This window comes from Theropithecus gelada, chromosome 7b (assembly GCF_003255815.1).
Source record: "Theropithecus gelada isolate Dixy chromosome 7b, Tgel_1.0, whole genome shotgun sequence".
NCBI classification, from domain to species: domain Eukaryota; kingdom Metazoa; phylum Chordata; class Mammalia; order Primates; family Cercopithecidae; genus Theropithecus; species Theropithecus gelada.
The window spans coordinates 25,977,760-25,999,094 of NC_037675.1; positions in this window are offsets into that span (position 1 = coordinate 25,977,760).

Below are 21,335 nucleotides of genomic sequence, written 5' to 3' on the forward strand. Positions count from 1 at the left end.
AGTAAAACTCTGGAGTGGGTAAATGTCTGGTGTGGATGAAAAGAGGCCTATGGAAGAAGGGGGAGTAGAAGTGGGTTTGAGTGAGAACAGTGTGCCCACTCCCACCAAACCGGGAGCAAGTGTGACAGTACAGACTCACAAAAGTAAATTGGCGTGGACTGCACTTCTGGGTGGGAGCAAGTTGAAAGACAACAATGTTCTGGGCTGTGATGTCACTTTTGATGTGACCTTGGGTCGTTCTCAAGACCCTCCCACCCCACGTCCCCTTAACCTGGGGGTTTTTATGTTCCCAGAGTCTTTGCCCACCAGGGCCACTGCCCTTTCCCAAAGCATCTTGTTTCCATAGAGTCTGAAGTTCACACCCTAATGTTATGGAGTAATGGACTCTGTCTTAAGTATCTTGTTTACAGCCTCATGCTGTGCATTTTTTTTTTTTTAACTATGTCTGCATGGGATATGGCAAAGGGTTTGGTCTAGTGTAGGTAAAAAGAATGCTGCAGAATCATTCGCTAGAACCTTTAGTATATGATTGCAAAGTTGGTGGGTCTTTCTCTTTTTCTCTCTATCTCAAAGTTCAGGGCAAGTATAATAATAAGTTACTGTGTTTGGAAACAAATTCATGCTTAAGCATTCTTATGTTATATCCCCTATCTGTTCTCCAGTTGTGGTATGACATCTACTTGTGGACACACTCTGCTTTCTGGTTTTTCTGTTTCTGATTAGAAACTCAAGAACAATACGAGAAACATACCTGAAAACAGCGGAAGATCTGGATCATTCCAGCCAGCACTTCAAAGTCTGCCAATGGGAAATCAAGTCTTGTAGAAACCTACAGGGCCTCTCAGAGCATTTTACCAGTGGAACTGTGGCAGGGTGACTGATTGTGGAACCAATGACTACATTATTCTCTCTGTATTCTCTATGCTGAATCATTTGCCAGAACTTCCAATATATGATTGCAAAACTAGACTTTTTAAAAAAATGTTATCTTGTCTCAGATTTCTAAGCCTGAAAGATTGAGGCTGTTACTGAAAGATGCTTAATTAACCAAAGCATTGAGTTCCAATCATGAGGCTTTGAGGAGTTTGATATCTAGATCCTTTTGGCATCATATGCTAAGACTGGCTGTGAGGCTATGAGAATCTTAAATGCCTGCACACTGTTCATAAGTGGTACTCTAAAACTCCTGAGGAAATAAAGGAGACTGGAATTAGTGGGATTAGCTTGTGTCCTTTGGCTTAGCCTCTTTCTCTCCAGAAATTTCACTTTTGGCTCAGTCCTCACAGGGAAAAAAGTCTTGTCCAAAGATGGTGTCTACCCTGGGCTCCACTGTGTATCCCAGAGGAAAGTGTCTTTACTGTGGAATGGACTTCCAGTTGACTCATGTCGGGAAAAGGTGAGCTGGGGCACAGGCATCTCATACCTAGCTTCAAATAATCTGAGGCTCTCATTTGGTAGCAGAATTAGTTTTGAGCATGACTCTGGTGAAGGAGAAATCAAGGAAGAGGGAAAGAAAGGACATTAATATGAATCCCTATCTTCTTGTGTTACAAAGCATATAAAAGGGGGTTTATATATGTTATCTCATATTCTGTACATGTCGTATGGCAGTTAACCTTGATCACATTTTAAAATAAAGACTCAGAGATATTAAGTGATGTGCTCCAGGTCACATGGTCACATGGTTACAAAAAGTATGGTGCACACACACACAGACACTACATGTGTGGAAAGCTGCAAACTTTCTTCTCTATCAGTCTTAGCAGTGGGGAAGCTACTTCTAAGTTGGCAATTTCAACTCAGCAAAGCAAAGTACCCTCACAATTAGAGTTCTCGTGGGAATGGCTGTTCCGGTGAGCCCAAGTACTTTCTCTTCAGGGAGTTGTTGCAACAGTGGCTGGAAAACATCTTAGGGCAACTGGGAAGTTATCATGAGCATGCACATAAGATCTTTTAAGACCTCTTGCAGCTGTGAGCATTTGTCTCTCAGCTGGAAGATATCTGATCTGGAATTCGATTGCCAATTTCTGGGCCTTTTACCATCATGTATCAAAAGAGGATATTGACTACAATAGAGGTTTTAAAATGTTTTTAACTATAGAATCCTTTCTTCAAATGGATTATGTATGTGTTAGGGTAGCTTTTAGAAATTGTATGTCTATATTTATCTATATTCTGTATACCTAAACCTAAACCTGTATCTCTATCTTTACATAAGTATTTACACATAGATCTACTTAAATATGCATAATTATCTATATTCATTTTATATATAATTACAAACACACAACACATGGGTATATGTGTGTGACATGTATACGCATGTTCATATATATGTGTATGTGTTTGTCTGTTTAGTTGTTATATATTTTTTTTGTTTTGATAGCTTCATTTCCTTTTCCAAGCATGATCTTGGTACATTTATCTTAGGAGTATTTTCAGCACTTGAACAGAAGGTGTGAAGTCAACTACTCTCCCCTTATTATGCAAGTGGCCAAGATAATTAAGATATTCTGCTTGAGATTTTGAAATTACCTGGCACGTATTTCATGCAAACTTGAAGATAACTGGAGAGAATAAGAGAACATGAAGTGTCATAATAGATATGATAAAGAACCAAATAGACCTTCCAAAAATAAAAAGTGAAATAAAATTAAACACTAAATGAATAGGTTTTCTTGCAGATTGAAGACCAACAGAAAAGAGAATTATCAACTGAAGGAACAATCAGAATAAATTATTAGAGTACAACACACAGGAAACAAAACTAGTCCAGTAACTAGAAACTACTAAAGGAAAATGAACACTTTTTATATAGGATGATAATCACAATTCCTATTGGCATTCAAAAAAACAGTATAGAATTAAAATGCAAAAATGTTAGGAGATGATAAATGAGGTTAAAAGTCCTAAGTTTCTTGTATTTTCAGGGAGGAGGGTAAACTGTGGATGAAATTTAGTTTTGATAGGTTTAACAAAATATGCTGTAATTTTGCCTTTTATTTTTAGTTTACATGTAATTAATTGTACATATTTATGGGATACAGAGTGATATTTCAAATACATGTACACAATGTGTAATGATAAAATCAGGGTAACTAGCATATCCGTCACCTGAAACATTTATTTTTTTTTTGTGTTGTGAACCTTCAACATCTTCTTTTCTAGTTCTTTGAAAATATACTATAAATTATTGTTGCCTATATTCACTCTACAGGGTATAGAGCAGTAGAACTCATTCCTCTTATCTAACGGTAACTTGTATCCATTAGCCAACCTCTCCTTCCCTTCCTCCATCCCTTTCCCAGCTTCTAATAATTCTACTCTCTACTTCCATAATTCTACTCTCTACTTCTATGATCTCACTTTTTTTTTTGAGATGGAGTCTCACTCTGTTGCCCAGGTTGGAGTGCAATGGTGTTATCTAGGCTCACTGCAACCTCCACCTCCCTGCAACCTCCGCCTCCCAGGTTCAAGCAATTCTCCTGCCTCAGCCTCCTGAATAGCTGAGATTACAGGCGCTCACCAGAGCAGCCGGCTAATTTTTGTATTTTTAGTAGAGACAGGGTTTCACCATGTTGGCCAGGCTGGTTTTGAACTCCTGACCTCAGGTGATACACCCGCCTTGGCCTCCCAAAGTGCTGGGATTACAGGCATAAGCCACCGCGCCCGGCCTATGACCTGTTTTTTTTTTTAGCTTCTATATATGAGTTAGAAAGTGATATTTATGTTTCTGTGCCTGAATTATTTCACTTAGAATAATGACCTCCAGTTCCATCTATGTTGCTGCAAATGACAGGATTTTCTTCTTTTCATGGCTGAATAGTACTCCATTCTGTCTATATACTACATTTTCTTTAGCCATTCATCTGTTGATAGTCACTTAAATGATTTCATATTTTGGCTATTGTGAATAGTGCTGTGATAGTTTTCTTTTCCAAGGTGGTAGATTGAAGTCATTGTTACCATGCCTTTCCTATTTGGAAAGACAAAATAGTGTGTAGAGATTCATGCTGTGAACTTTTTTTCCAGGAAGCAACACAGGAGCTTAAAAGGAAAATTGAAAGAAACCACAGACCCTTTGAAAGAAGTAGCAAACTGCAGCTTACAGTATGAGCCAGGCAGAAAACTCTGAGTCCTCAGACTGTGAAAGGAAGAGAAACTGCCTCTGGGTATGCACTCCCAATGGGGAACCTGGCAATCCAGGCCATGGGGAAGACCTTAATCAGTGCTGGAGCTGACTTAATGAGCTAAGGGGAGTATATGAGAAGGAGCAGCTTCAGGATGTACTTTGCTTGCACTCCCAGACTCTACTGGGGACGGAGGGAAGCCATTCCTGATCCTACCTCACAGAGGACCATGCAGAAGTCTGCCAGTTAGCTCAGCTGGTGGTCACGGGCTGAGAGAAGTGAGAAGCTCCCAACTGAGATTCACAATGTAATCTCTAGCAAGGATGAACCTCCTTGACCAGAACTGAGGGGCAAGTGGGAAGTGTGCTGTGCCTACAGGTGTAGGAGCTGGGTGCCCCTGATTTGCTAGCAGACCAGGAGGGGCATGGCCTGAGCAGTTTTTGTCTTGGCAGCCAGAGAAGGCTTATGGCCTGGATAGTTTTGAGCTTTGAGCGCAGCCTGCTTGCAACCTAGCTAGCCACTGCTAGTGGAACACTGTGGGTCTGGGACCTGTCTTGCCAAGTGCATAGGAGCTGAGTGGGGCTTATTGCCACCTGTACTCCCCACTTCCTGTGTGGGCTCTTCTGTGTAGCAGAGGCAACTGCACTCCTCCCTGGAACATTACCCCAGCATCCACAGAACTGCCCTCTGATCCCCACGGGGGCCACTGATTGCACCTGCATGTGGATAGCCAGAGCGTGAACTTGCCTGACTCAGCACCGACCCGGTTTGCCTTTTTACCCACCCTGGTAGCTTAACACAAAGGACAGAAACTTCTGGGAGCTTTGTGGACCTGCTCATTGCTTGAGACACCAGAGTACCTCCCCCGGTCACATAAGCCAAGCACAAATTCCACCACTACTACTGCAGTCAGTGCTCTTTTGCACCAACTGCTCCTCCTGGCTATAGGCCAATCAACGTAGTCCATTACAACATCTGTAGGCAGAATAACACAATACCGGGAAGGAGAAAACTTTTGCATGACTACAGCTACCACCATTGCCTGCATCACTCTGGCTAACCAGGAGGTCTTGAGTCTGTTCATGTGACCAGATCATTACTACTACAACTGAAATTAGAGAAAGCCAACACATTAAGGCTATTTGTAACCAAAGAATCTCACAGAGTTTACATTACTCCTCTGCCAGCCCCATCAGACTTGGTGCTGGTACCCACTGCTGGGAGACTTGAGGATAAGTCACATCAATGAACCCTTTGCAGACATTCCCTAGCACAAGCCTGGAATGCAGCAGCCCTACTGGGTGGCCAGATCCAGAGCAGCAGCAGCAATCATAGTAGTCTGGCATTCAGGAACTCCTACTTCTAGGGTAAGCAGGAGTGCACCACATCAAGGGAGCACCCTGTGGGACAAAGGAATTCAGACTGCAGGCCTTGAGTCTCAGAACTCTACACTTGTGGGAAGTTTCTTTAAGCAGAGGCACAGGTGCAGTGCTGAGCTCAGTGGGGAAAGTCTGTGGCTCTACCACAACAGTGAGGCAGCCCTGGTGCTTGTGAAGGGTCTTGGAGAAGAGAACTTCTCCCCCTCATGCACCACTGCTGACACAGCTGGGGTTTCTCACAAAGGAACTCGGCATGGGTACACCTGTAGACAGCCTTTCTGGAACACTTCAGGTGACTGCATTCCCATGGGACAAGGGCCCTCCAGGCTCAGGCTTGTATGAGAGGTGGAGTCACAATTCATCTCTACATTCTTGCAGCTGAAAAGATGTGTCTGTCTGAAGGTCTAACATCCAGTATCTGTAAGGAATTTAAATACATTTACCAAAAACAAAACCAAAAACAAACACACATACACACACACACACACACACACACACACAACCCCTAAACCATCCCATTACAAAGTAGGCAAAGGATATAAGCAGACACTTCTCAAAAGAAGACATACATGCTGCCAACAGTCACATGAATAAAAGCTCAGCATCACTGAGCATCAGAGAAATGCAAATCAAAACCACAATGAGATACCACTTCACACCAGTCAGAATGGCTATTACTAAAAGTCAAAAATAACAGATGCTAGTGAGGTTGTGGAGAAAAAGGAATGCTTTCACACTTTTGGTGGAGGGTAAATTAGTTCAATCATTTTGGAAGACAGTATGGCAACTTCTCAAAGACCTAAAGTCAGAACTACCATTTCATCCAGCAATCCCATTACTGGGTATATGCCCAAAGGAATATAAATTGTTCTATTATAAAGACACAGGCATGTTTATGCTTATTGCAGCACTATCTATAATAGAAAAGACAGGGATCAGCCCAAATGCCTGTCAGTGATAGACTGGATAAAGAAAGTGTGGTATATATACACCATGGAATAGTACACAGTCACAGAAACAATGAGATCATGTCCTTTACAGGGACATGGATGGAGCTGGAGGCCATTATCCTTAGCAAACTAATGCAGGAACAGAAAACCAAATACTGCTTGTTCTCACTTATGAGTGCGAGCTAAATGATGAGAACACACAGACACACAGAGGGGAACAACACGCACTGGGGCCTTTCAGAGGGTAGAGGGTGGGAGGAGGGAGAGAAGCTAGAAAAATAACTGGCGGATACTAGGCTTAATACCTCGATGATGAAATAATCTTTACAACCAACTCCCCTGACACATGTTTACCTATGTAACAAATTTGCACATCCTGCACATCTACCCCTTAACTTAAAAGTGTAAAAAAAGAAAAGAGGTGCCTGTCCGATCTGAATAGCTAGAACACTGGGTCAGGAATGTGACTGGGAGACAGATTGCTTTCCTGCTGTCCTGTCAGGGGATCTGAGGTGGGTCCCTCCCTTCCACCTGAAAAGACCTCAGTGAGTTTCACTGAGCACTCCCCTAGCCACCTCTGTGAAGGCTGGTACTTTCGCCCACCATTGGTTATTGCATTTACCGACCAGCTTTAGCCACAGCCAGATTTTGCCTGTGGCCACCCCCTACTGGCCTGAAGCCTGAACTGTTCAACCCGGTGAATAAAATGCTGGATAACTAAATAAATAAGTAAATGAGTGAACACCACTTGGGAATGAGATAAGCTTCAAGAGATCTCTGCCATTCCAACTCCACAGGAGACAGTAAACTTGCTCACACACCAAGCACACTGCTACTGTAACCAGCATCTGAGGAAGCCATCATACAAAGAGTCTTTATAACCAAGGAGCTCATACAGAATCTTCACCCCTGAAAGCACCCAGAGCCAAATTAGGTTACAATAACTTATAAACATTAAAGTCACATCCTCAAGGGGAAAAAAAGAAACAAACAACAACAAAAAACACAGTCAAATAAAAAGTGAGCCAGAAATAAATTCAAAAATAATTAGAAGAAATAGTCTACCTGAAAGAGAAGAAAACAGAAAAATAATTCTGGCAATGTGACAAAACAGGGCTCTATAACAACTTCAAAAGATCACAGCAACTCTCCAGCAATGGATCCAAACCAAGACGAAATCTTTGAAACACCACCAGCCTGGCCAACATGGTGAGACTCCATCTCTACTAAAAATACAAGAAAAAAAAAAAAAAGAAAGAAAGAAAAATTAGCTGGGTATGGTGGCATGCACCTCTAGTCCCAGCTACTCAGGAGGCTGAGGCAGGAGGACTACTTGAATCTGGGAGGCAGGGGTTGCAGTGACCTGAGATCACACCACTGCACTCCAGCCTGGGTGATAGAGTGAGACTCCATCTCAAAAAAAAATTATTTGAAATACTAAAGAATTCAAAAGGTTATTAAGTTACTCAGGAAGATACAAGAGAAAGGTGAAAACCAACATAAAGAAATGAAAATAACAATTTAGAATATGAGTGAAAAATTTTCTAAAGAGGTAGATATTTTAAGGAAAAATCAGTTGGAACTTCTGAAAATGAAAAATATATTTGGAGAATTACAAAATGCAGTGGAATGTTTTAACAATAGACTAAACCAAGGAGAAGAAAAATTTAAAAGTCAAGACTTTTAAATTAACCTAATCAGACAAAAATAAATAAAAAAATTTCAAAGAAATGAACAAAGTCTACAATAAATATGGGATTATGTAAAATGGCAAAACCTAAGAATTACTGGTGTTCCTGAGGGAGAAGAAAATGCAAAAAGTTCGGGAAACTTATTCGAAGAAATAATTGAGGAAAACCTCCATGGCCTTGCTAGAGATTTAGTCATCCAAATACAAGAAATCCAAAGAACTCCTAGGAGATTTATTGCAAAAAGGACATTACAAAGGCATATAGTCATCAGGCTATCTAAATTTAATGGGAAGGAAATATTTTTAAGAGCAGTGAGACAAAGTCATCAGGTAACCTATACAGGAAAACCTATCAGACTTTTCAGCGGAAACCTTACAAACTAGAAGGGACTGGGGTCCTATCTTTAGCCTCCTTAAACGGAATAACTGTCAGCCAAGAGTTTTGTATCCAGCAAAATTATGTTTTATAAATAATGGAAAAATACAATATTTTTTAGACAACCAAATGCTAAGGGAATTTGTTACTACCAGGCCAGCCCTAAAAGCAATGCTAAAAGGAATTCTAAATCTTGAAACAAAAGGTTGATATGCACCAGAACAGAACTTTTTGAAAGTATAAAATTTACAGGGCCTATAAAACAATAACACCTGTTCATGCTGATGATAGTTTCTTTTGCTGTGCAGAAGCTCTTTAGTTTAATTAGCTCAAAGTTGTCAATTTTGGCTTTTGTTGCCATTGCTTTTGGGGTTTTAGTCATGGAGTTTTTGCCCATGCCTATGTCCTAAATGGTATTGCCTAGGTTTTCTTCTAGGGTTTTTATGGTTTTAGGTCTTATGTTTAAGTCTTTAATCCATCTTGAGTTAATTTTTATATAAGGTGTAAGGAAGGGGTCCAGTTTCAGTTTTCTACATATGGCTAGCCAGTTTTCCCAACATCATTTATTAAATATCATCAGAGTGAACAGGCAACCTACAGAATGGGAGAAAATTTTTGCTCTTTATCCATCTGACAAAGGGCTAATATCCAAAATCTACAAGGAACTTCAACAAATTTACAAGAAAAAAACAACCCCATCAAAAAGTGGGCAAAGGATATGAACAGACACTTCTCAAAAGAAGACATTTAAGTGGCCAACAAACATATGAAAAAAAAAAATCATCATCCCTGGTCGTTAGAGAAATGCAAATCAAAGCCACAATGAGATACCATCTCATGCCAGTTAGAACAACGCTCATGAAAAAGTCAGGAAACAACAGATGCTGGAGAGGATGTGGAGAAATAGGAATGCTTTTACACTGTTGGTGGGAGTGTAAAGTAGTTCAACCATTGCAGAAGACAGTGTGGCGATTCCTCAAGGATCTAGAACCAGAAATACCATTTGACCCAGCAATCCCATTACTGGATATACACCCAAAGGATTATAAATCATTGTACTGTAAAGACACATGCACATGTATGTTTATTGCAGCACTATTCACAATAGCAAAGACTTGGAATCAATCCAAATGCCCATCAATGATAGATGGGATAAAGAAAATGTGGGACATATACACCATGGAATACCATGCAGCCATAAAAAGGATGAATTCATGTCCTTTGCAAGGACATGGATGAAGCTGGAAACCATCATTTTTAGCAAACTAACACAGGAACACAAAACCAAATACCACGTGTCCTCACACATAAGTGGGAGTTGAACAATGACAATACATGGACACAGGGAGGGCAACATCACACACCATGGCCTGTCAGTGGGTAGGGATCTAGGGGACGGATAGCATTAGGACAAATACCTAATGTAGATGATGGGTTGATTGGTGCAGCAAACCGCCATGGCACATGTATACCTTTGTAACAAATCTGCACGTTCTGGATGTGTATCTCAGAACTTAAAGTAAAAAACAAAAAACAATAACACCATGAAGAAAACAAAGTAACAAAGTAACAATCAATATGATGATGAGGACAGTACTTCACATCTCAATACTAACACTGAATGTAAAGGGTATAAATGCTCTACTTAAAAGATACGGATTGGCATAATGGATAAAAAAATTACAAAGCAAATATCTTCTGTCTTCTAGAGATACCTCTAACACATAAGGATTCTTCTAGACTCAAAGCAAATGGTGGAAAAAGATATTCCTTGCAAATGAAAATCAAAACTGAGCAGGAGTAGGCCGGGCATGGTGGCTCACGCCTGTAATCTCAGCACTTTGGGAGGCCGAGACGAGCGGATCACGAGGTCAGGAGATCAAGACCATCCTGGCTAACACAGTGAAACCCCGTCTCTACTAAAAATACAAAAAATTAGCTGGGCATGGTGGTGGGTGCCTGTAGTCCCAGCTACTTGGGAGGCTGAGGCAGGAGAATGACGTGAACCCGGGAGGTGGAGCTTGCAGTGAGCCGAGATCACACCACTGCACTTCATCCAGCCTAGGCGACAGAGCGAGACTCCATCTCAAGCAAAACAAAACAAAACAAAGCAAAACAAACAAACAAAAAAACTGAGCAGGAGTAACCTTTCTTATATCAAATAAAAGAGTTTTAAACAACAACAGTAAAAAAAAAAAAAAAAAAAGACAAAGAAGATCATTATATAATGATAAAAGGATCAATCCAACAAGAAGATATTACAATCTTAAATATATATGCACCTAACTCTGAGCTCCCACATTCATAAAACAATTGCTACTACACCCAAGAAAAGACATAAGAGCAACACAATAATAGTGGAGGACTTCAACACTCTGCTGATAGCAGTAGACAGGTCATCAAGACAGAAAGTCAACCAAAAAACACTGCATTTAAGTTGCACTCTAGAACAAATGGACCTAACAGATATTTACAGAACGTTTTCCCCAAGAGCTACAGAATATACATTCTTCTCATCAGCACATGGAACATCCTCCAAAATAGACCATATGATAGGCCACAAAATACGTCTCAACACATTAATAACCATCGAAATCATATCACGTATCTTCTCAGAACACATTGGAATAAAAACTAGAAATCAATTCCAAAAAGGAACCCTCAAAACTATACAAATGCATGGAGATTAAACAATCTGCTCCTGAATAATTTTGGGGTTAACAATAAATTCAAAATGGAAATTAAAAAATTATTTGAAATGCATGATAATGTGACACAACTCATCAAAATCTGTGGGATACAGCAGAAGCAGTGCTAAGAAGAAAGTTGTAGCACTAAACACTTTTATCAAAAAGTCTGAAAGATAACAAACTGACAACATAATGTTACACTTCAAGGAACTAGAGAAACAAGAAAAAATCACACCCAAAGCTAGCAGAAGAAAATAAATAGCAAAGATCAGAGCAGAACCAAATGAAACTGAAACCAAAAATTCATACAAAAAGTCAATGAAACAAAAGTTGGTTCTCTGAAAAGATAAATAAAACTGATAGATCATTAGCTAGACTAACCAAGAAAAGAAGAGGGAAGATTCAAATAAGCTCAATTTGAAATGAAAATGGAGACATTACAACTAACACTGCAGAAATAGAAAAGATCATTTGAGATTGCTATGAACACCTCTATGTATACGTCTAGAGGAAATAGATAAATATCTGGAAACATACAATCCTCCTAGCTTGAATCAGGAAGAAACAGAAATTCTGAACAGACCAATAACAAGCGGTGAAATTGAATGAGTAATAAAAAAATTGCCAACAACAACAACAACAACAAAAACAACAACAAACTCAGAGCCAGATGAATTCACAGCTGAATTCTACCAGCCATTTAAAGAAAAATTGGTACCAGTCCTACTGAAATTATTCCAAAAGATTGATAAGAGGGAATCACCTCAAATTATTCTGTGAAGCCAGTACACCCTGATACCAAAGCCAGGAAAGGACATAACAACAAAAAAGAAAACTACAGACCAATATCCCTGATGAACATAGATGTAAAAATTCTCAACAAAATATTAGCAAACTAAATCCAACAGAAAATCAAAAAGATAATTCATTATGATAAGTGACTTTCATCCCAGGGATGTAGGAATGGTTCAACATACTCAAGTCAATAAATGTGATTCATCACATAAACATAATCAAATACAAAAACTACACGATCATTTCAATCAACACAGATAAAGAGTTTGATAAAATACAGCATTGCTTTATGATAAAACTCTCAACAAACTAGGCATAAAAGGAACATACTTCAAAATAATAAAAGCCATATATGGCATACCCACAGCCATCTTCATATTGAATGGGAAAAATTTGAAAGCATTCCCCCTAAGAACTGGAAGAAGACAAGGATGCCCACTTTCACCACTTCTATTCAACATAGTACTGGAAGTCCCAGCCAGAGCAATGTGGCAAGAGAAAGAAATAAAAGGGTATCCAAATTGGAAAAGAGGAAGTCAAACTATCTGTGTTTGCCAATGGTATTATTGTATGCCTAGAAAACCCCAAAAATTCCTACAAAAGACTCCTAGATTTGGTAAATGAATTCAAAAAGTCTCAGGTTGCAAAATCAATGCACACAAATGAGTAGCACTGCTATACACAGACAATGACAAAGTTGAGAATCAAATGAAGAACTTAATTCCTTTTATGATGCCTGCAAGAAAAAAAAAACCCACGACTATCTAAGAATATATTTAACCAAGGATGTGAAATATCTCCGTGAGGAGAAGTATAGAACACTGCTGAAGGAAATCATACATGGCACAAGCAAATGGAAATACATCTTATGCTCATGAATTGGAAGAATCGATATCATTAAAATGACCATACTGCCCAAGGCAATCTACAGATACAATGCAATTCCTATCAAAATACCAATATTGTTTTTCATGAAATTAGAAAAAAAATTAAAATTCATATGAAACCAAAAACGAGCCTCAATAGCCAAAACAATCCTAAGCAAAGAGAACAAGTCTGGAAGCATCACATTACCTGATTTCATGTTATACTACAAGGATATAGTAACCAAAACAGCAGAGTACTGGTATAAAAGTAGGTACGTAGAGCAATGGAACCACATACAGAATCCAGAAATAAAGCCAAATACTTACAATCAACTTATCTTCGAGAAAGCACACAAAAACATGAATTGGGAAAAGGACACCCTATTCAATAAATGGTGCTGGGAAAACTGGCTAACCACATGTAGAAAAATGAGACTGGATCCCTATCTCTGACCATATACAAAAATCAACTGAACATGGGATACAGACTTAAATCTAATACTTGAAATCATAAAAATTCTAGAAGAAAACCTAGGAAAAACTCTTCTGGACATTGGCCTAGGCAAATAATTTATGACTAAGACCCCAAAAGCAAATGTAACAAAAACAAATATAAAGAAATGGAATCTAATTAAAGTAAAAAGCCTCCACACAGCAAAAGAAATAATCATTACAGTGAACAGGATGGGAGAAAATATTTGCAAACTATGCATCTGACAAAGTACTAATATCCAGAATCTACAAGGAGTTCAAACAAATCAGCAAGAAAAAAAACAAATAATCCTATCAAAAAGTGGGCAAATGACATGAACAGACATTTCTCTAAAGAAGATATACAAATGACCAACAAACATATGAAAAAATTCTCAACATCACTAACCATGAAGGAAATGCAAGTTAAGACCACAACTTGATACCACCTTACCCCAGCTTGAATTGCCATTATTAAAACGTCAAAATATAACATAGGTTGGCATGAATGTGATGAAAGGGGAATGGTTATACACTGCTGGTGGCAAGGTAAATGAGTACACTCTATGGAAAACAGTGTGAAGATTCCTCAAAGAACTAAAAGCAGTTCTACCATTTGACTTAGCAATCCCACTACTGGGCATCTACCCAAAGGAAAAGAAGTCATTATATAAAAAAGACATATGCACACATATGTTTATTGCAGCACTATTCACAATTGCAGAAACATAGAACCAACCTAAGTGCCCATCGGACCATGAGTGGATAAATAAAATGTGGTGTATATACACTATGAAATACCACTCATCCATAAAAGGAATGAAATAATGTCTTTTGCAGCAACTTGGATGGAATTGGAGGCCATTTTTCCAAGTGAAGTACCTTAGGAATGGAAAGCCAAATACCATCTGTTTTCACTTACAAGTGAGAGTTTAACTATGGGTACACAAAGGCATAAAGAGTGGTACAATGGACAGTGGAGACTCAGAAGAAGGGAGGATGGCAGGTGAGTGACAGATTAAAAAACTATATATTGGGTACAAAGTACATTACTTGAGATTACTTGAGTGACCGGTACACTAAAATCTGACTTCATTACTATACAAATCATCCATGTAACCAAAAACCACTTGTACCCTTAAAGCTACTGAAATTTAAAAATAAAGGAGGGAAAGAAGGAGAAAGCAAGCAAGCAAGCAAGCAAGCAAGCAAGAAAGCAAGAAAAGCAAGAAAGCAAGCAAGCAAGAAAGAAAATAGTGCTGTGATAAACTTGAGGGTACAGGTATCCCTTTGATATACTGATTTCCTTTCCTTTGGATACATACCCAGTAGTGGGATTGCTAGATCTTATAGTAGTTCTATTTTTAGTTTTATTTAGAAACCTCCGTACTATTTTCCCTAATGGTTGTACTAATTTACATTCCCACTAACAGTGTGTAAAAGTGTCCTTTTCCCTCGTCCTTGCCAGCATTTATTTTTTGTCTTTTTGATAATAGCCATTCCAAGTGAGGTGAGATGACGTCTCATCATGGTTTTGATTTGCATTTCCCTGATGGCTAGTGATGCTGAGCATTTTAAAATACATTTATTGGCCACTTGTATGTCTTTTATAGTGGAAAATGTCTATTCAGATACCTTGCACATTTAAAACATCAAATTACTAGGTTTTTTTTGCTGTTGAGTTCCTTGTATATACTGGACATTTGTTTCTTATTGGATGCATAGTGTGCAAATATTTTCTTCCATTCTGTAGGTCGCCTTTTCTGTCTTGATTGTTTTCTTTGCTGTGTAAAAGCTTTGCAGTTTGATATAGTCCCGTTGTCTATTTTTTTATTGCTCATGCTTTTGAAGTCCTACCCATAAAGTCTTCGACTAGACCAATGCCCTGAAGAGATTTTGCTATGTATCGTTCTTGTAGTTTTATAGTTTTTGGTCTCTCATTTAAGTCTTTAATCCACTTTCCTTTGATTTTTGTGTATGGTGAGAGATAGGGGTCTAGTTTCATTCTTCTGCATATGGATATCCAGATTTCCTAGCATCATTTATTGAAGGGGATGTCCTTTTCTCAATGTATGTTCTTGGTGCCTTTGCTGAAAATCAATTGGCTCTAAATTCATATATTTAATTTGGGGTTCTCTATTCTGTTCCACTGGCCTGTGTATCTGGTTTGTTTATTGATACATAATAATTATATGTTTATGGAGTACATGTAATATTTTGATCCATGCATACAATATATAATGATCAAATCAGGATAATTGATCACTATAATCACCTCAAACATTTATCACTTCTTTGTTTTGACAACATTCCACATCTTTCCTTCTAGTTATTTTGAAATATAAAATGAATTATTGATAACTATAGTCACTCTATTGTGCTCACACAGTAGAAATTATTCCTAATATTTTACTGTATTTCTGTAGGATTAACCAACCTCTCTTTATCGCAGCCTCTGGTAATCACCATTTTACTCTCTGCCTCCATGAGATCAACTTTTTTAGCTCCCACATATAAGTGGGAACATCCAACATTTGTCTTTCTGTGCCTGGCTTATTTCACTTAACATAACGTCTTCTAGGCTCATCCATGCTGCTGCAAATGATAGGATTTTATTCTTGTTTGTGGATGAAATAATATCCCATTGTGTATATATACAACAGTTTATCCATCCATCCATTGGTGAACACTTCGGTTGATTTTTCTTTTAAAGAAGAAATAGCACAAATGCTTCTCAAACTATTCCAAAACATTGAAGAAGACTAAATTCTTTCTAATTTATTCTATGAGGCTAGCTTATCCTGATACAAAAATGAGGCAAGGTCACAAGTGAAAAAGAAAACTATAGGTCAATAACTGATGAACATAAATACAAGACGCCTCACAAATACTGGAAAATTGAATCTAACATCACATCAAAAAGATAATGCACCATGATCGAGTGAGATTTATCCCTGTAATGCAAAGATAGTTCAACATGCACAAAGAAATAAATGTGATATATCACATCAACAGAATGGAGGACAAAAACCGTATGATAATCTCAACAGATACAGAAAAGGCATTGATAAAATTCACATTCCTTTCTGATAAAAACCGTCAACAAATTAGGCATAGAAGAAACATAGCTTAACACAATAAAGGCTGTATACGAAAAACACATAGCTGATATCATACTGAAGATATTCTCTAAGAACTGTAACAAGATAAGGATATCCACTTTCAAAACTCTTATTTAAGATAGTACTGGAAATCCTAGCCAGAGCAATCAGGCAAGAGAAGAAAATAAGAGACATCCAAGTTGGAAAAGAGAAAGACAAATTGTCCCTCTTTGCAGATGACATGATCGAATGTATTAAAGAACCTAAAGACTCCACCAAAAATCTGCTAGAATGGAGAAACAAATTCAGTAAAGTTGCAGGCTATGAAATCAACATACAAAAATCACTAGTGTTTCTATACACCAATAACAAAATAGCTGAAAAAGGAATCAAGAAAGCAACCCATTTATAATAGCTATCCAAAAAACAAACAAACAAAACAACAACAACAACAACAAACAACTTGGTATAAATTTAAGCAAGGAGATGAAGGATCTTTACAATGAAAACAACACAACACTGGTGATGAGTTTCTTGTAGGCAGTATAGAATAGGATCTCTCTCTCTCTGTCTCGTTTTTTTCTTTTTCCTTTTGAGACAGTCTTACTCTGTCACCCAGGCTGAAGTGCAGTGGTGTAATGTCGGATCACTGCAACCTCCGCCTCCTGAGTTCAATGGATTCTCATACCTCAGCCACTGGAATAGCTGGGATTACAGCTGCATACCAACATGCCTGGCTAATTTTCATATTTTTAATAGAGACAGGGTTTTGCCATGTTGGCCAGGCTGGTCTCGAACTCCTGACCTCATGTGATCCGCCTGCCATGACCTCTCAAAGTGCTGGGATTACAGGTGTGAGCCATTGTGCCCAGCCTGGATCTCTTTTTAAAATCTGTTCGGCTAGTCTATATACTTTAATTGAGGGAATTTAAAACATTTACATTCAAAGTTGTTATTGATAGATGAGAACTTACTTTGATCTTTAAAAAATTGTCTTCTGATTGTTTTGTATATCCTTTGTTCTTTTATTACTCTCTAATTATTTATATTTGCAGTTTGGTGGTCTCCTATAGACATAACATTTGATTCCTTTCTCTTTCTCTTTTGTGTATCTGCTCTATTAGTGACTTTTACACTTTCACGTGTTTTCATTTTTGTCCCATCCAGCAGGATCGTCAATGTAGGCCCTAGAAGAGGGAGTGGGAATTCGGGGGGACAAGAGACACGAGAAATGGAGACAAGACAGTATCCTGATCAAGTCTCATTTATTGGTGGCAGTGTAATGCCTTATATAGACCGGCAGGGGCGGAGGTTGGGCCAGGGCGATGATGGTGGCCCTGTGGTGGGCGTGGCCAGGTAGGTCTCGGTTTCTTCGGTCGGACGTCATGTTGCACCTGCGCCGTGGGTTGGTAATTTTCCCGGGCGCGGGAAAATGGGTGATGAAGAACCCGGAAGAGCGCCATTTTGTACTGGTGTATGAGACATCAGTACAGGGAAGAAAGTAAATCTAGGGAGGAGGCATAGAGTGGAAGCGTATAGAGCTCAGGCGTCAGTCGTCAGTTATAATCGCTATGGCCGGGCCACGCAGCTCCGGACAGGTCCCCCTTTTTTATTATTTCATGATGAGAGATAGCCCCTCGGGAACTGCGCCTGTCTTAGTTTGGGTCAACTCATCCCCACCTTTTAAGCCCGTCATGGGATTAGGCAGCAGCAAGGGCGGCCCTCCTGTCTTAGGCTTAATTGGGGGTGGTGTCCTCTTACCCGTCATTGACTGTCCAGTTCAGCTCACAGGGGAGGTGGTCTTATAAGGGCAGATAAGACTCACCATGTTCAGACATCTCAAGGCGATGATAATGGACCTGTATAGGCTTGGCCTGGAAGGCCTCGATTTGTCGTCTGACGAATGCCATAAGCTTATTAAGGATTATAGGCCCAAGAGTGAGAAAGAGTAGAAGGGTAAGTAAAGGACCCAAAAATGGTAGGAGATGAGGGAGAAGTCCGTCAAGTCCAGTCCAAAGCAGATTGGCAGCCAGGTCTTTTCTACGTTTTTCTAGCTCTTCTTGTAAGGTCTTTATTTTATCTCTGACGATCCCGGATTTGTTAGCATAAAAACAGCATCTTTCCTGTAGAGCCAAACAGATCCCTCCCTGTTCTGCTGTTAGTAAGTCTAGACCTCTTCTATTTTGGAGAACTACTTCAGCTAATGAGTCTACCTGATCTTGTAGATCTTGTATAGTACTGGATAAGGTTTGTACATCTGAAATTAATTGATTGGATAATTTAGTATATTGGGTTAGTGAGACTCCTAGGCCTGTAGCTCCTGTTGTAAATGCAGTGGTGATTCCCAGTCCGGCCAACAAGGGAATAAATTGTATGGCCCACTTTGGTCTATATATAAAATGCTCAATAGCGGGGATGGGGATAGGTTCATCTCCAGGGATGATATCAATGTCGGGGAGAAGAGTGGCTAGAACACAAAGCCCTGTCCAATTTGTGGGTAGATAAGTATATGCCATGTTGTTTCCACAGAGGAAAACCGAGCCATTTATAGCACACAAGGGGCTGGTGACATTGATTATGGAGGTACAGTTGTTGAATACTACGTAGCCTAGATCGATTTCTTCAGTGCTATTGTAAGAGGGTGAAAAGATGCAAGAAGAATTAGAAAACTTCATTGGTTGAACTAAGAGGGGAGAGATAATTGGACAGGAGTTATTGACCAAGGACTTACCTGAGTGATTGACATAGGATAATGAAAAGTTAGGTATAGCGAGAGGAGTAGGGGGACCCATTTTTAAACAAAGCCAACAATCGTGGGCAAGGCTTGTATTGGACATTTGGAGTAAGTTGTAAGTGGCATTAAGGATATTAAAAGTTTGAGCATCGATCATAAGGTTATCTCTAACCTTAGGCAGGGCCAAAGGGTGATATTGAATTTCAGGATACAGGGCTTTATGAATTTCTTCTAGTTTTTTCTGAACAGTTTTAATTCTTGTGGTGTCTAATGGACCTCCCCCATCAGAGATGTGGATAGGGGCTGTAGTGCTCCAGCAAACAGGCTGTCCTTTTTGGCCGTTACAAGGAGATTGTACAAGTTTATTGGTGGATCCTAATACTTGTACATCACTGGTACCTCCAGTTTGTGTTTTTAGTAACGTAGCCGTATAGTATGTTTTATTGCCTGATTTGCATTGTTGATATGAGGTGTAGCAAGAACTATGCACAGAGGACTGGAAAGAACTACAGGGGCATTCTTGGAGCGGCCCGCTAGGGGAGGTGTCTCTTGGGGTTGACTTACATTTCCATAGCTGGTTTGGCATTAAGTGAGCTGTCTTGCCCGAGCAAGTCACTTGGAAGATTCTGTCTGACGGAGGTCCAGATACTTGTCCCCCGCTGCAGTCACAAGGCTGGCTGTGTTGCTTTCGTATTAGTTCTATTGCTTTACGAGGGTCATCAAAACCTGCATAGACTGTCATTATGTTATATAAAATGATTATTTTCCAAAAGAATCTCATGTTGGGCTTCATTTTCTGAAAAACAAAAGGGAAGAAACTTCTCAGGGAGGATTGTTTTCCCTGGATTGACAATGGTTATGATTCATTTGTCTTACCAATCATTTGGGCAGCCATCTGGCTGCATCATTTTTTTGTGAGAAAATACATACTGAGCCTCTTCCCCAAACTAAAACTGGGTCAGGGCCATGCCATGAATTATCAAGTGGATCTTTCCATTTAACCATTGCAAACTGTTTTTGAGATTCAGGATGCCAGAAACGGTCGGCAGCAGATTTTCCGTAACTGTCCAAATTTAAAAAATTAAGGATAAAGAGGGCATGATTAAGTATGTTTCTGGGGGTACCCTTCACGGGGTACCAGCTCCCCCCTTTTATTTTTTCGATAGTAGTTTTTAATGACAGATGGGCCCTTTCTACTATACCTTGTCCTTGGGGATTATAGGGAATGCCTGTGATATGTTTAATTTGTAGGGTGTTGCAGAATTGTAAGAAAGTTTTGGCTATGTAACCAGGACCGTTATCTGTCTTAATTTGTTTGGGTATACCTAAGATGGAAAAGCAATGTAATAAATGAGTTATGACATGTTTGGTGGCCTCTCCTGTCTGGAGAGTTGCAATAATGAACCCACTATAGGTATCTATGCATACATGAATATATTTTAGTTGGCCAAATTCTGAGTGATGTGTAACATCCATTTGCCAAATTTCGTTGGGGATGAGTCCTCGAGGGTTAACTCCTAGATGAGGAACGGGTAAATAAGTTATGCAGTTGGCACATTGTTTAACTATTTGTCAGGCTTGTTCTCTAGTAATTTTAAACATAAGTCTTAAGGTCTGGGCATTTAAATGATGTAGGGCATGTGCTTTTTGTGCTTGTTGTAAATTGTCTGTAGTGACTGTGGCTATGGTTTTTGTTGCCATGTCAGCTGTTGAATTACCTTGTACTAAAGGTCCCGGTAATCCTGAATGTTCTCTAATATGTCCAAGGAAAAAGGGAGTAGTCCTTTTTTGAATAAGTTGTTGACATTGTAGAAATAGGTTAGCTGTGTCTGAAATATGTTTAATTTGTGGCACGATCTCTAAGAGGGGTATTGAATGAGCCAGGTAGGCGCTGTCTGTGTAAATATTAAGTGGCTGACAAGGGAAAGCTGATAATGCTGCAATTATGGCTTGTAATTCGACTAGCTGAGCTGATGTATAAGTGGTTTGGAATTTGACAATTGTATTATTGTAGGTGTAAGCAGCGAGTCCTGTGGAAGATCCATCAGTGAAAATTAGTAATGCGTCATTGAGAGGTTCCTTACTGGTAATATGAGGAAATACAAACGCATGAAGTTTGCAAAATTGAATGAGTTTGTTAGGTGGGTAATGGT